General features: G+C 37.2%; 1 pseudogene; it reads left to right on the top strand.

The window, feature by feature from the left end:
• The first annotated feature begins 599 nt into the window (after positions 1–599).
• LOC149838649 (CASP-like protein 5C1) lies at positions 600–3366 on the top strand (annotated as a pseudogene).
• The last annotated feature ends 11725 nt before the right edge of the window (positions 3367–15091 follow it).

Here is a 15091-nt window from a genome sequence, read left to right as displayed (position 1 = left end):
GAACGTGAACTGAATAGCCGTCGGTTAAATGTTTAGGACTGAATGTGGGGTGGATCTCATCATCATATGTGAGATGATAAGATGGATACTCCAAAGTAGCTTCACCAACTCTCTTAATGGCTAAGAGCTTGCGTTCCACAATATCAGTGCTTTTAAACTATCTCTTTATTTTATTCAAATTATATTTTTCTCTATGCTTTTCTCTCTCTCTCTCACAGGTCTCTACGTGTTGCACCCATTAAGTTGACAAAGAGACGAGGGACACCTAAAGAGGACACGCACCCCGCTGGTTGCACCACGCCATAGACAAAAGTGCATGGTGGTGGTGAGGCAGCATTCAACTGCAAATCATGGTGGTGGGGATTGACACAGGCCGCAAAGCCTCCGCTTGAACACCCCTCAAATAATTGGAACGATTCTTCTTCTCTCTATCTCTCTCTAATCTGTTCCTTCTCTCCTGCACCAATTGAGATTTTGATGGTTTCCAAACGTGCGAGCAGTAGTGTGGTCGAAGATGGAGGGAGAAGATGAATCTCTGACACCTCGGGATCGATCTGGGCAGTCTCTGCATTGTGAATCTGTTTGCAGAGTTGAGTACGATGGCTGAGCTGCCCGGTTCGTTGGGTACACCTGGAAGCCTCTCCCTCCGGCACGGCCAGACCTTCTTCTCGACCGCTGCCCTCCTCATCATGTCGGTGTGCGTCCCCTTCTATCACTACACCGCTTTCTGGTGTGTGAACGCACTTCTCCCACAATCTCCAACTCTTTGTTCCCCTACCATAATAAACCGATCTACTGCACTTAGTTATTAGATATGTGAAGCGGAGGAATTAAGAAAAAATGAGGCCTTGGAAAAAAGAGACTATAACAACAAGAAGGAAAAGAAAAATCAAAGAGAATTTGCAACATGGTGTTTTGCAAAATGCTAATTCAGTTCATGGTTTATGATAGAAAAACCTACCTTTTCATTATTAGGCGAAAATTTGTTAACATTGCCTTCATAACTTGAATTAAGTTGTGGGGATGTGAATTTCATTTTTAAGAAGATCAGGTAGCTAGTGTTTGGCTATTGAAATACCAACTTTGTTGTTGATTTTTTGGCTTAAGCAAATAGTCGACCAATGAAGTAGGGACACCTGAGAGGCAAGATGGCAGATGCTCCATTTGTTCTTCATTCACTAAGCAAGCGTGAAGCAGGTCTATCTTCTCATATATCCTATGCGGATGCTTTTCTACCTAAAGAAAAGGTTTACAAGTTTAGTTATTCTACTTTTCTTTGGCTTAAAAAAAAATGGAATTCTAAGAAGCAGAGGGAGCATCACCCTTAATCTGAAACAGAGGCAACAACGACCATGATCCTTGAAAAACTATGAAACTAAATAATTCTCTATATCCAGCAGGACTAACTATTTCTTTCACAAGCTTATGAAAATAGTAAACCATCAATCAAAACATGTGGATTTTGGATAGATTCATGGTTAGGAGCAGTGAAATTCCTCAAACTCGAAAGGAGCTGATATACATCAAAAGTTTTGATTCCAATGAGGAGAACAGCCTTTTACATCATACTTGTGGATGCAAACCAACCATGAGAACTAAAAACCGGTTTGCAGAAGTAGATCCTTGATACCCTTATTATAGGCATTAATTTTGTTAGTTTCAAGAGATCTGGTAAGCAAGACCAATTGGGGTTCAAGACTTTGTTGGGTTTCTCTCCTTTGTGGGATCCATTGGTTTGATGCACATTCAGTATCGTTGTTGAATTTCAAGCACGACGCCTGATCTTCTTGAGGACGATTTTCGTATTCGCTGGATAGCGATTTGTAAAAGTCCTCTCAGTTGAATGACGATTCAGCTGTTCAGAGTTTGAGGATCAACGATTTGTCGATAATGATTTGGCGAAGAGTGCTTTAACCTGAATAGCGATTTGTAGTAGTCGCCGGATAGCGATTTGTGGTATCGCTGCATAGTGATTTGTAGTAGTCGCTGGATAGCGATTTGTGGTATCGCTGCAGAGTGATTTGTAGTAGTCGCTGGATAGCGATTTGTGGTATCGCTGCATAGCGATTTGTAGTAGTCGTTGGATAGCGATTTGTGACTTCAGGTGGATAGTGATTTGTGCTAATGCGCTTCAGGCGCATTGTAAGTTGTGCAAGATGTTTAGTCTTTTACATTAAATGTAGGTCTCATCTTCTATTTAAGGGATGGATGAGAGAGCAAAATAAGAAGCCGAAGAGAGCAAAAAGGTGTGAGAAACTTTTTTAGGGCACTGAAAGGGTATGGAGTGAACAAAAGCTGTTACACTTCTTTCAGGACAGCTTCGTCAAGCTGGTTCTTCAGATCATTCGTTCTTTGTTTCTGAGTGAGGTATATCCTCTTGTTCATTTCGTTACACCTTGTGTGTTTGTAAGGCTTATGACTTTTGGCAACTCTGTAATCTTTGTTTGAAGAAAGTGGAAGTTGCTGACCTATTGGTCGCAGTGAACGTACCTCAGTTGAGAGGGAACCACATAAATCATTGTGTGCTGTTTTGTTTCTACTGTTGGTTTGTTTTGGTTTTATTTTTTTCACTGTCATTGCTTTATTATTTCCATCAATTCACACTTGTGGAGAGACTCAGTACGTCCGTTTTAACCCCAACAGACTTTTCTATCACAAAATAGATTTGAATCTTTAATATACACGGGGAAATATGGTTTCCTTATGGAGAAGCTATATAATGAAAGAAAATCATTGGCATTTGCCACTTAGGAGGCTAAGCAGCTTGAGGTAATAAAGTTATTGCCTTCAAGCAAGCAAACGGGAGAACATGAAGAAACATGGCCAGTCTACCAATCCTTTAAATCATAATTTACTAATATTCAAATCAATGTCATATATACAAAAAGGTTTATAAGAAATTGAGTTGTTACCTGCACTTGTTGAGGCTTTTATGACCTAATTTGGTTCAACAGATACCTAGTGACAATCATGGGTTTGGGAATCCCTTGGAGCTTTGCACTAGCAATCATGGACGTGTGCGCTATCATTACATGATGCACACTTCATCAGACAGGTTTTGTGGTGACTGTGGTTGTTGGAGACTGGGTAAGTCTCAGAAGCAGAAGAGTTTTCTGAGAGTGCCTCTGCTATCTCCACCATACACAAAGTGACCAACTACATTCTTGGCAAAGACAGGTCTTTTCGACGCTTTTGCAAGCGGCAGCATGCTCATCAGCAGGAGTTGCAGATCTGCTGTTCACCACCGGTGGGCCTTTCTGTCCTCCAAAGTACTGTGGTAGATACCAGCTTTCTGCTGCAGTGGCAGTCTTGTCCTGGTCCTTAATTTCTTCTCTTCTAAATCCCTGGTTGTTGGCTTCGTGGTAGCACAACCATGCTAACATTAGAATTTTCTAGGCCACATTAATCAATTTCTAACTAGTATTCCCTAAGAGATGCCACATCTGTTGCATGTACATAATTGGGGTTCTTTGAATTCATCACTAAAAGATATTTGTATTTTGTTGTATTTGGTTGTTGCAAATAAATAAAGAGCTGCTGCTTGCTGGGTGAATGAATGAGTCCTTCCTGCAAGATTTGCAATAAATCGAGAGATGCAAATGAGGAATACAACATCAAATGGGGAGTATAAGTGGCATATTGACTACCATTTTCAGCAAAAGGAGTGAAACTAACAATTCTGTATCCTCAATAGGGTGTCTCAGTGAATAAATGAGATCACCACGACATGAATTACTAACACCGAGAATGAGCGGTAAAAAAATGAATTTCTGGTAGAATACTAGGCATGCAAAACATGGGGTGAGCAGAAAAACTTCTCAATTTATATTGCTGGTTGAATTAGAAAAGGGCGACCAATTACATCAATTAGCTCATAACTGCTACCTGTTACAAAATACAAACACATCTACCATCCCTGGATCAAGGGCTTCCTGATATACAATATTCAAGCTTATTAAAATAAAATAGTGAAAATTCTGCATTTACAAGCTTGGTAATACTAATGCAATTACAGAACTACAAGCATTGAAAATATCGGAAAAAGCAGAAACCAGAAGCAATCCTTACATGCTACCATTGAAACATATTTCTGTGGTAGATTGTGACTTTTTGAACTTCTCCGTCTCTGTATGAATGCAATGTTTGCAAGAAGTCATAATCTTAACCAAGTGACCTAGGCCCATACCCAATATTGCCAATAGAAAAAAGGCAAACCAAAGGCTAAGCATTGAAAAATACTAGATTTTCCAATTGTTGATACCAAACGTCATTGCTTCCTGATGAAAGGATGACATTCCAAGTACAAAGGAAAAATCGATGCAAATGTTGAGCAACACTGAAAATGGAAATTGTTGAAAACCATACCAACAGCTAAATTTGTTATTATGCTAAAGATAACCAAAACTGATCTGATACAAATTACCTTACAATGGGATCAGTTCCAAGCTGGGTCGTTGCCTGATAAGCATCACTTCCAAAGGCCTCATGAAGAGCATTACAAAAAAATAATAGATCATGGAGTTGGGGACACAAGAAAGAGGGAGGGAGAGAAAGGGCAAGGGCAGTTGTTATTGAGATGGAATGGATTCTATACTAGGAAAGGAGAGGGGTGTTCAAGTAATGTAGCATTTGAAATTACTAGCCGTTAGGTCCCAACCCAGTTTCAATATATAAATCAACGGCTACGAAGCCTGATTAGCTTTTTTGTTATTTTTTTTCGCAAAACCCACATTAATATGTTTGTTTGTCCCATGTGTACTTGTTACCATGGGGAACGCTTTTAGCTCCGTCCGTTTCAAAGATGGACGGCTCCTGGAAAAGTGATATGTGGTCATGGGGTTGATGGGGCCCAAATCATTAGGAATGCCATAACATGAGCCCCACTCAAACCAACTGTCTTCTTAATGATGTTATGAGCTTGCTCATGTTTGGATCCCAACCAGGGCATGGGTTAGATGCATATTGTATGTGTCCGAATCTAGGTCATAATGGTCCAGTGAGCCCGATCTTTTTTTCAATTTGTGACCACTAGGGTGAGTTTGATTGAGACATAAGGATCTGATTTTGTGTGGGGCTCGTGGAAAGATATGGGTAATCAAATGCTGAATCCTAAATACCCGTCCAAATGGGGATCCGAGATTCATATTTTTAGTTGAGATAGGAACAGATTGGGAGCGAAGGAATGTGGGAGGTGTGTGGAGCCAGGTGAGGAGTTCAGTTCCACTCATCCCCAAAGTCATCCTTATCATCATACCCTTCCATCTCCATGAGATCTCATTAATGCAAGTTTTTTTGGTCAAAATCGAAACCAATAGATGTGATCTACGTTGAGAAGATTGGCATTTGAATTGCTGGAATCCAACTTATGTGCATGATTTTTGGCATTTCAAAAGTCAATGACCAAAAAAACATAAAAGTTTTGCGATATAATTAGCAATCATATTTTTATTGAAAAAACATAATCCAAGGGAAGTTGCCTATTAAATCAATCATGCTGAATCCATCTATGGGTTAAATTTGATCAAAATAACTTGCATCAATAAGATTCCCACATGGAGTATGACGACAAGGGATGACAACAACCGGATAGAAAGGGGTTGGTGGTGGTTCGAGGCGTTTTGAGGGATAGGGTAGTGGTTCAGACCATAAAACAATGTATCTGTAATCCAAATACTGTTTGGTTTAGGATTAGCTCATATCCACATTCATGTGTGAGAGGAAGATAGGCTTAGCGTTGTTGGTAGGAGCTGTCAGTGCACGTCTCCTTGTGGTGGGACGTTGCAGGTTCAAGACCCGGTGGTACGTTGAAAATTATCTGGTGGGGGTTTGCCTAACCCCAGCTTGCCTTCAAAAAAAAAAAAAAACATTGCCGCATATTTCAGGCGCACAGATCAATTCATATCCACTGTCGTATCTAGCTCACATAATATTCTGGATTATTTTTGGATCTTGTCCCATTGTCTCTTTTTTTTTTTTTTGAGTAGAAGAAAAATATTAGGAAAATTTACAAATACCCCCAAACCTTTCAGTCTAATTCATGCACATACCAAAAGTTTGAAAGTTTGCAAATTAACACCAAAGTTTTTACTTGGGTTAATCAAATTGCCGGAATCATGAATTAATATTGGGTTGTTCTTGGGTTAACACTAACTCACATTTTGAAGTTACTATTTTGTCCTTACAACTCATGATTTTTTTTTACTAATTTAACCTTATTTTGGAAGCTTGACCGTAAGGCTATTAATAGAATGTATTTAATGTAAAAAAATTAATGTTTACAATGATGCTTAAACTCGTGACCTTTTCAAGGTAAAACATGATGTTAGCCACTATACCAAAGACATATTTGTTAGTAATTTATAGTTTTTTTTTTTATATAACCATGTATAAAATAATTTCAGTAAGCCAATCAAACAATGCATGGGTTTGGGTAGATTTTGACCGGTTGCCAGTTCTAAAACCTATTAACATAACAATTTTATGTTTGGAAACTTGAAACTTTATGCATACCAAACACCGACCCGGTTGTACTATTAGTGGGTTGATTGGTTTGTTTGAATTTACACACACACATATATATATATATATATATATGTTTTATAAAGAGGTCATGAGTTCAAGTATCATTTTAAACTATAGGTCTTACGGTCAAACTTTTAAAATAAAGAGAAATTAGTAATTTTATCTCACATATAAGGATAAAATGATAATTCAAAACATGAGTTAGTGTTAACCCAAGAACATTCAATGTTAATTCATGATTGGGGCAATTTGATTAATTCAAGTAAAAACTTTGGTGTGAATTTTCAAACTTTCAAACATTTTGGTGTGCGCATGAATTAGACTGAAAAGTTTGGGGGTATTTGAAATTTTTTCAAAATATTATTTTAGAAAAAGAATGATCATAAGGTCACAGCAAAGGGAAAATTTCTTTTAGAATCCCAGCTTTTGCCTGATATTCTGAAAACAGCCTATGTTTTCTGAAACCACAATTTGAGAACCCAAATTTTCAATGAAAAATAAAGACTTCAGTTGGAGTAACTTTGGTTAATGGTGACTCGTGTAATAAAATTTCTAAACTGCTCCATTGCTTTATAAAATAGGCAAAGCATTCTTTTTTCCAAACTAAACGCTGAAAATGATATTCTGTGTGGATCTTAAGTCTTAACTATGAAATTAACTTTAGGTCTTTATTTGATAATTTCTGCTAAAATATAGGCTGGTCCTGAAATGTGCTTTCAAGAGACATTGAGACTTTTTGAAATATCACGCAGAAGAGGGTGGGGTTTTCCCTCCTGTAAATCCTCTTGATATTTTTATTTGGATGTTGCAGCCTTCTTCCTTTAAATTTCCTAATAATAAAAAAGGCATCAAAAGATGAGTCAGGATTGGGTGCAATATCATTGCACAAAAATTTGTGCATTAAGCACCCCCATCACCCTCCATCAGATCTTGAGTCCCACACCTGACAGGCCCTGTCCCCAAGATAGAGTGTGACCGGGTGCATAATGCACAAATATTTGTGCAATCATATTGCACCTGATCTTTTCACTGACAAGATCCTCACTTTGGTGCTGCTGGTCTATCAACATGTATCTTTGCATGATTAGCAAGATCGTCCAATTGCTCATGGATTGACAAACACCAGAGAACTTGTATGAGTACAGTTTAGCCCAAAATTACTAGACTAGGAAGCAGAAGTGGGAAACTAAATGAGAAGGGAAAGTGAGATATTTTAAAATATATAAGAATGAGAAGTGATAAATCAATTTTAAAAGCAAAATGAGAATAAAAAAAAAGTGACGTGCAATCAACTGGGCAGCAATCAAATGAGAAAAAATAAAAATAATTATTCTTAAAATTTATGAATTCATAGTCTAGGAATTAAATTCTTTTCAAAATATAAAAATAATGGTTGCCAATTTAAAGAAAACTGTATATGGAGATGTAAATCATAGGATAAAGTTTGGGTGGATGAAATGGAAGAGTGCAACTGGAGTGTTGTGCGATCGTAGAATGCCATTGCGGTTGAAGGAAAAGTTTTATAGGACGACTATTAGGCCCACTTTACTATATGGTACGGAATGTTGGGCTGCCAAGAGACATCATATTCAAAAAATGAGTGTAGCTGAGATGCGTATGCTGAGATGGATGTGTGAAAATACAATAAAAGATAAGATTCAGAACGAGGAGATACGTAAGAAGGTAGGCGTTGCACCCATTGAAAATAAGATGAGAGAGAATCGTTTATGGTGGTTTGGACATATTCGGCGAAGGCCTAATGATGCTCCAGTTAGAAAGATGGAAAAATGAGAAAATATATTAGTTAAAAGAGGTCGGAGTAGGCCTAGGAAGACATGGATGGAGGTGATAGGAAAGAATATGAATGCTTTGAACCTCACCGAGGACATGACATTGGATAGAAATGATTGGAGGAGAAGGATTCATGTGGAAGACCCAGAATGATTTTCTTTTTTGGTTCATATCGCCGACCCCAATTGTTTTGAGATGAAGGCGTAGTAGTTGTTGTTGTATATGAGAAGTGAGCAGATCCCATGAAAAATATAAAAAGAAGCACATAAGAATCATATAATGAACCAAGGAAGAAACGTGTGAAAAGCATAAGAAAAACGTGAGAGAATAGAGATTCCTATCTAATTTTGAAAGGGATAAATTTTATGCTTTAGGAGCGAGTTTTGAGGAAGTGTGCTTCCCACCTATTTATGAAGCTTTCGGTAACTTTGCTTTAGCCAGACTGAGCTGTATGAAGAGTGATAGGCTATAGAAAGACAAGCCTTAATTCGGACTAGTTTCCTTCCCTATCTGACATGTAATCATCATCATCTCCTTGTACTTTGGTAGGGGTTTGCTTAACCTCAACTTGCAAATTCAAAAAAAAAACAAAAACAAGATGGATCAACATCAAAAACCCTAAGGGGTTGCTCACATGGCCTCGAGGTTGTGGATAGGGAGTTTTTCCCCTTTAGCACAAGGCAAGGAGGCTCCTCCCTAAGGGTTGAGGGGGAGCACACAGTTTTATGCCACTGGAATCAAAACCAGCATGACTAGGTCTCTGATCCTAAGTATTGTGGTTATTCCCTGTTATAAATAAAAAGAGATCGACTGACACAGAAATATTTAACTTGGTTGGAATTACTGTACCAGAACCTTATGCATTAATCAAATCCTAAGTGGTGGCTTCAGGTTAGTTGGTTAGGGCTCATGGCTGGGGCCCGCTGTCCATACAAGAATATATATAACAGCATGGGGAAGATGAAAGAATAGACAGGCTGAGGAAGCGAAATTCTTAGCCCATGTAGATTCATTGGCTGCCATCCACATGCTAAAACATGAAGTTATTCCCTACACTCGCTTTCAGACACTTTAGGAACCAAAGAATAAACATTTATTCTAACAAATTCTCTCACTGCAATTTATTTTGCTCATCATCTTTTGAGAAAGCAACTGTCAACCGAGCCATTTGAGCACCGGCAGATTCCAAACATATATCTTTTCATGTAAATGGGGATAAAAAAAAAGCATTTTAGATTAAAACAAGATCGATGGATATGGGATATTATTATTATTGCTAATGTGTATGTTTGGTAATGAGAAATCAACGTTATGGTTCAGACATCTCATAATGGGCCAAGAAGTGCCACATTGACCGTGTCCCTCTTTCAGTGTTGGTGGTGTAAAAATTCCATGAGTACTCCTCCTATCTGCTAGGGATAATTTCCTGTGACTTCGACCTTCCTTGCCGAAAGAGATGCACATCTCGAGTATCGATCTTGCGACTTCCTTCAACTTGAATGCCTTAAGCCGAGTCACATAATCAGGTGTGAGAAGCTCATGTGGGCTTTGTCAATCAAGTTATTTTATTTAGAAATTAAATGTTTATTTGCAACTTCACGACCTCCAATAGTGGCAATCATTATTTTTGTTTTTTGCTAAAATCAATCGTATTGTCTTTGAGCAGCATGTAATGATTTATGTTCATCGTTAAAACCGGTGAATTGGGAGCAGTTTACCTTTTATATCTTCTTTATCAATATGCAATAATTGGATGATATTGTCTCCTAAGAAACTCTTCTTTAGTTTCAATTCATACGTAGGAATATAAATTTTTTTTTTTTATATTTACATGGAGAAATTAACCACCCCCAAGATCATATACTTAGCTACAATGGCTCTGCCTGCTGTAGTTACCATCACTGTCCTGGCAGCGTGCGTAGAACTCCGTGGGATTACTCTTTGGTCCATAGAGTTAATTGCAGCTTGCCCAAGGAGTGATGCTCATGAGATTTAAACCTAAACAGTCAGAGTCTAGTGGCGGAGCCAAAAGTTTTTCGTTGGGTGGGCAGGCCTCGCCCGGGTCTCAGGCACAATGCCAGAAGTTCCCGGCGATGACTCCATCGTAGGTGGGCTTGCCGAAGGTGGGTCTATCCGAGTCCTCGGCAGAAGGGAGGGCCGCCCTCTTCGAAGATGGGTGGTTGTCGATCTCCATGGCGAGGGGCTGACCACAGTCGTCGGCAGTCGATCTCTTCCGCTTGTTGCTGTTCTAGCCTCCCAGCCCTTCATCTAGACGCCGAAAATCGATGGTGCAGGCCATCGGTTTCAGAGAGAGATGGGCGTCTTCTCCTGTTCTATTTCGGCCTTGGCAGCAAAGGGAAAGAGACATATAAAGAGCGAAAGAGAGAGTCTAGGGATGCATACAGGTCGGACTACAGTCCAGAGCCGTGTGAATTTAGGTCTAAATCCGAACTAGAGGGAATCAATTCATTTACGGGCTAATTAAAGACTCTTTTAAGTTAATGTATGTAAAAATATAAGGTAAAGTAATAGAATTATTGGATAATGTGCAAAAAACTATTACTGATATTATAATGACACTTGTTCGAATTTTTTTTTTCCGTTTCTAATTCTGGGGTGGCCGACCGCCCACCCATGCCCACCCCTGGCTCCGCCACTGAGTCAGACTAGCCCGTGTAAGCCCCATCGATCCCACTACACCAAACCTCTTTGAGACCATAGGAATAAAAATCTAGTAAAGGATTTAAGAATATTTGTCCCCACAAGAGTGCCTTAAAGTGATCACAATTCAATTAGCTGTCGTGTTTGCTTGGCTGGATAATCATCTTTTATCATAAGACAATGAAAACCGTACCATAGCCAAAGGGTAATTTACATATAAGCATCCAAGGGATGATGAATTTACATTTAAGAGCACCAGGTTTTAAATATTTAAAGAAAAACCTCACTTTTCATAAATTGTTCCGTTGGTCATTTGTGATGCTTTTACTTTTAAAAGTACTTATGTTCTTTAGCTGTAGTCTTCTTTTCTCTCTCTCTTGGAAACTTTAGAATAAAAGAGTGATTTCTATTCGTACCTTCATTAGTAGCCAATATTAACCCTTATTTACATGCCTAAAAAAATTCTAATTATGCACCACACTCAGATGACTCAAGAACCAGTCCCTTTAAAACCAAGCATATATAGATCACACTTGTATGACCAGATTCAAAGAAAAAAAATAAAAAAACTCATGAAAAAATCACGGTTTACACTCTAGTTCTCATATTTTAAGTTCTTATATTCTAGTAGAGAGAGAAGGTGTGGTGGGTGTGAACTAGATTTTAGGTGGTGGTGGTTTCTTTTTTTTTTATATATATTTTAGAATACAAATATGATATACATTTTTTATTTTATACGAACCAACTCTTAGCTTCCGATTCTGATATGTAAGTAGCTTTTTAGAAGGTTTAAAAACCAATAATGTAAAGTTTCATAAATATTTGGGTTTAAAGATTTGTCCATATACAGTTCATACGTAAGATTATCCACATATACTTTTTATATATTTATTACTTAAAAAATCCTATTTTTATGTTAAAAAAACATGATCCAAAGCATAATTCCTATCAAATAAACTATGTTGAGTACATCCATAAGGTTTAATGAAAAGAAACAACCTACAACCATAATTTCTAGTATCTAAGAGGAGGAGCACCGTAGCATTACTCTTTATTTATTAATAAGAGAGAGAGAGAGAGAGAGAGAGAGAGAGAGAGAGAGAGAGAGAGAGAGAGCATGTGGAATGGTATATTCGTCCTCATTTCATTCAAGATATCAAATCGCTTCTCTCTCTTAAGGGTACACGCACACCTTCGAATGGTTCCTATCACTTTCAGAATGTAAAGGCAAAATATCATATTTCAGTCTCCTTGATTCCATGTTTACTTTTGAGTATAGGCTTCGTTGCTGAAGTATTCTATTGATTTAGTATTAATTTCTCATCGGCCTCATAATCTTTTACTTTAAGGTGAATTTAATATATTTACTACTTAATCAGGACGGGAATGATGCACCATCCATTAACGTTGTTCCTTTTTGTGAAACTGATGCTTATTTGATTGATGTTGGCTGCCAAGAATCAATCCCAAAGCAAGGTTCCTAATACATAATCCACGGCTAACTTATTCTGTTTTCCTATATGCTAATTTACATATGGGTGCCTAAAATATTACAATTTACATTTAGCCTGCGGTTTCAGATATTCAAGATAAGCACCTAACTACTTAAGTGACTGCCCAAGTTACTTTGTTCACGTAACCTTAGTTAACTCTTGAAAGTGATAGTTTTAACCTTTTCTATGAGTAATATGTTACTTAATTGGTCGTGTTTACAGTCATTGTTTATGCTTGTAAGTCTGTCATAGTGATGTTAATGACCAAGAAATATGTGATTTATAAAATGGTCTGACCAAAGTTATGTAATGTTACAACGGATACATCGTAAATGGTTATCGATTCCATACAGAAGACTACAGTGTAAACAAGTCAATGATAAATAGTAACATGTGTGTCAAGGGTAGTAGTTACAGTGAAAATAAACTTGACTACTATGGTGTTATTGAAAAAATAATAGAGTTGACTTACTTAGGCTTAAATAACAAGGTAACTTTATTCAAGTGTCATTGGTTTGATCCCACAACAACAAGAGTCCACAAAGCCTTAAGCATTATAGAGGTGAATCATAAATCAAGGTTTGGAATATATGAACCATTAATATTAGCATCACAAGCTCAACAAGTTTACTATACTTCATATCCGAATACAAGAAAGTCAGATAAAAATGAATGCTGGAAGGTTTGTAAAGTGAAGTCTAAACTATACCCCAAGTATGATCAGTTACAGTAAGACAAGATTGTTGAAGAGGGTGATTACTATCAGTCAAATGATATGTATGACTTCTCTTATGGTCATGATGTCACACATGGTCTGCATGTCACATCTTCATTGTCCGATGACACACGTATAAAAGAATATGATCCAAATGATATACCAAGTGGATAGACGCCCAATAAAGAAGAAGACGAAGAGGAGAATGAAGAAGAAGAAGAATATAAAAGTCAAACAAGTGATGAAGAAAAATACTTGAGCTAGTGAAATACATCTTATAATACATACCACACCACTTTCTCATATGCTCTTATTTTTGTAGTTCGGAGACCATGCTAATCATGGTAGTAATTAGCAGGATATTTGAGTGTGTTTGTTGCAGGTACATATTTGACATTGATGTGATATGAATGATTTGAATGTGTTGCCATGTTTGATGTGACTGTATCCATACTTGCATGAAGTTATTTTTTATTTGATTATATATCTATGAAATTGCATATCATGTAACTGATCTAAATAACATTTTTATTTGTTAGAATATGGTTCGTGGAGGTAACAATGGTCAAGCACCCAATGGTCGAGGACCAAGTGAAGGTCATGAGATATCATTAGGTAGATGTCTTTGTGTTATATTTAAATATAGGCATTCATTATATTTTTGCTTATATGTTGATATAAAAATTGTTACTTGTTAATCATTTTTATAGGATCACAGCTTAGTGATAGCCAGTCTCAGCCTTCGTCTTCAAGTAATGCTTCGATAGGTCTATCATTTAAATAATTGTATACTTGATTAGTTTAAATGTGCATTGTGTAAAATTTTAATTCATTATTATGTAGGTGATGTTTTGCCTACACATGGCTCACCTACACCAGTTACTCATACACATCACGAGACAACGCCAGATGCAGGGTCTTCTCAATCTAATACACGACAACTCATTCAAATAGTGTATATCAATAGTCGATCGTAAGTATTTCATTGTCACTTGTCCAATACTTATCTTATAAATAATGTATATCGTCAGTCGATTGTTAATGTATATCAATTCATGTACAGTGCGAGGTTCGAGCCATAAAAAGTAATACAAGAAATTAGGAAGTCACTACTTCATCATCTTTCAGGACCGGTCGCTCAATAGAAAGAGTATTCGAAGGAGGTGTTGGATAGATTATTGTCCTCATTCATGGTATGCAATCATTTATCATAACAAATGTATTTCATATTTAATTTTTTTTTATAGTCATGTGTGTTAACTTTATGAAAGTATTTATAGGCTTTGTATCGCTTTGCGACTACAAATGAGGAGAAGGATGCAAGGATAGTGTGGCAGAAGGTGACTGCCAATCGATTTACCGACATGCTGCATAATATAAAAACTGCAGCAATAAAAGCAGTTGTTGGGATAAATGATCCACTACAGTGGAAGAACCATGACCCTTCTACTATCATGAGAGATTATTGGGAGGGAATGTGTGACAAGTGGGCGAGCAATGAATTTTGAAACTGCTCAGCAAAGGCTGCACAAAACCGAGCAAAGATGCTCGATGCCTATATACACACAGGTGGATCTAGAATTTTTGGGAGCCACCAGAAGAAAATGATAACTTATCAATATATATTGTCAAATTTATAAGTATTTCTGCATACTTTTTAATTAATTTTTTTATCCTTTAACCTTGCAGAAAACAGAAAAAGGAGACATTGTGCCTTATAAGGATGTGTTTGTTAAAACACATAAATGTAAGGGCATATGAGAGTTTCTATCAGAGAATGCGAGAGCAACATCGATATATATTTATTGTATTAATAAACATTGTAATATACAAGTTACTATAAATTACATTATCATAAATATTATAATTTTTAATTATTAATTCATATTATCATCATTACTTTGTAGGA

The sequence above is a fragment of the Nuphar pumila genome, chromosome 5, assembly GCF_984573655.1.
Source record: "Nuphar pumila chromosome 5, dmNupPumi1.hap1.1, whole genome shotgun sequence".
In the NCBI taxonomy this organism is placed as follows: Eukaryota; Viridiplantae; Streptophyta; class Magnoliopsida; order Nymphaeales; family Nymphaeaceae; genus Nuphar; species Nuphar pumila.
Note: the sequence above shows the minus strand (reverse complement) of the source record. Positions and strands in the feature narration are given on the sequence as shown.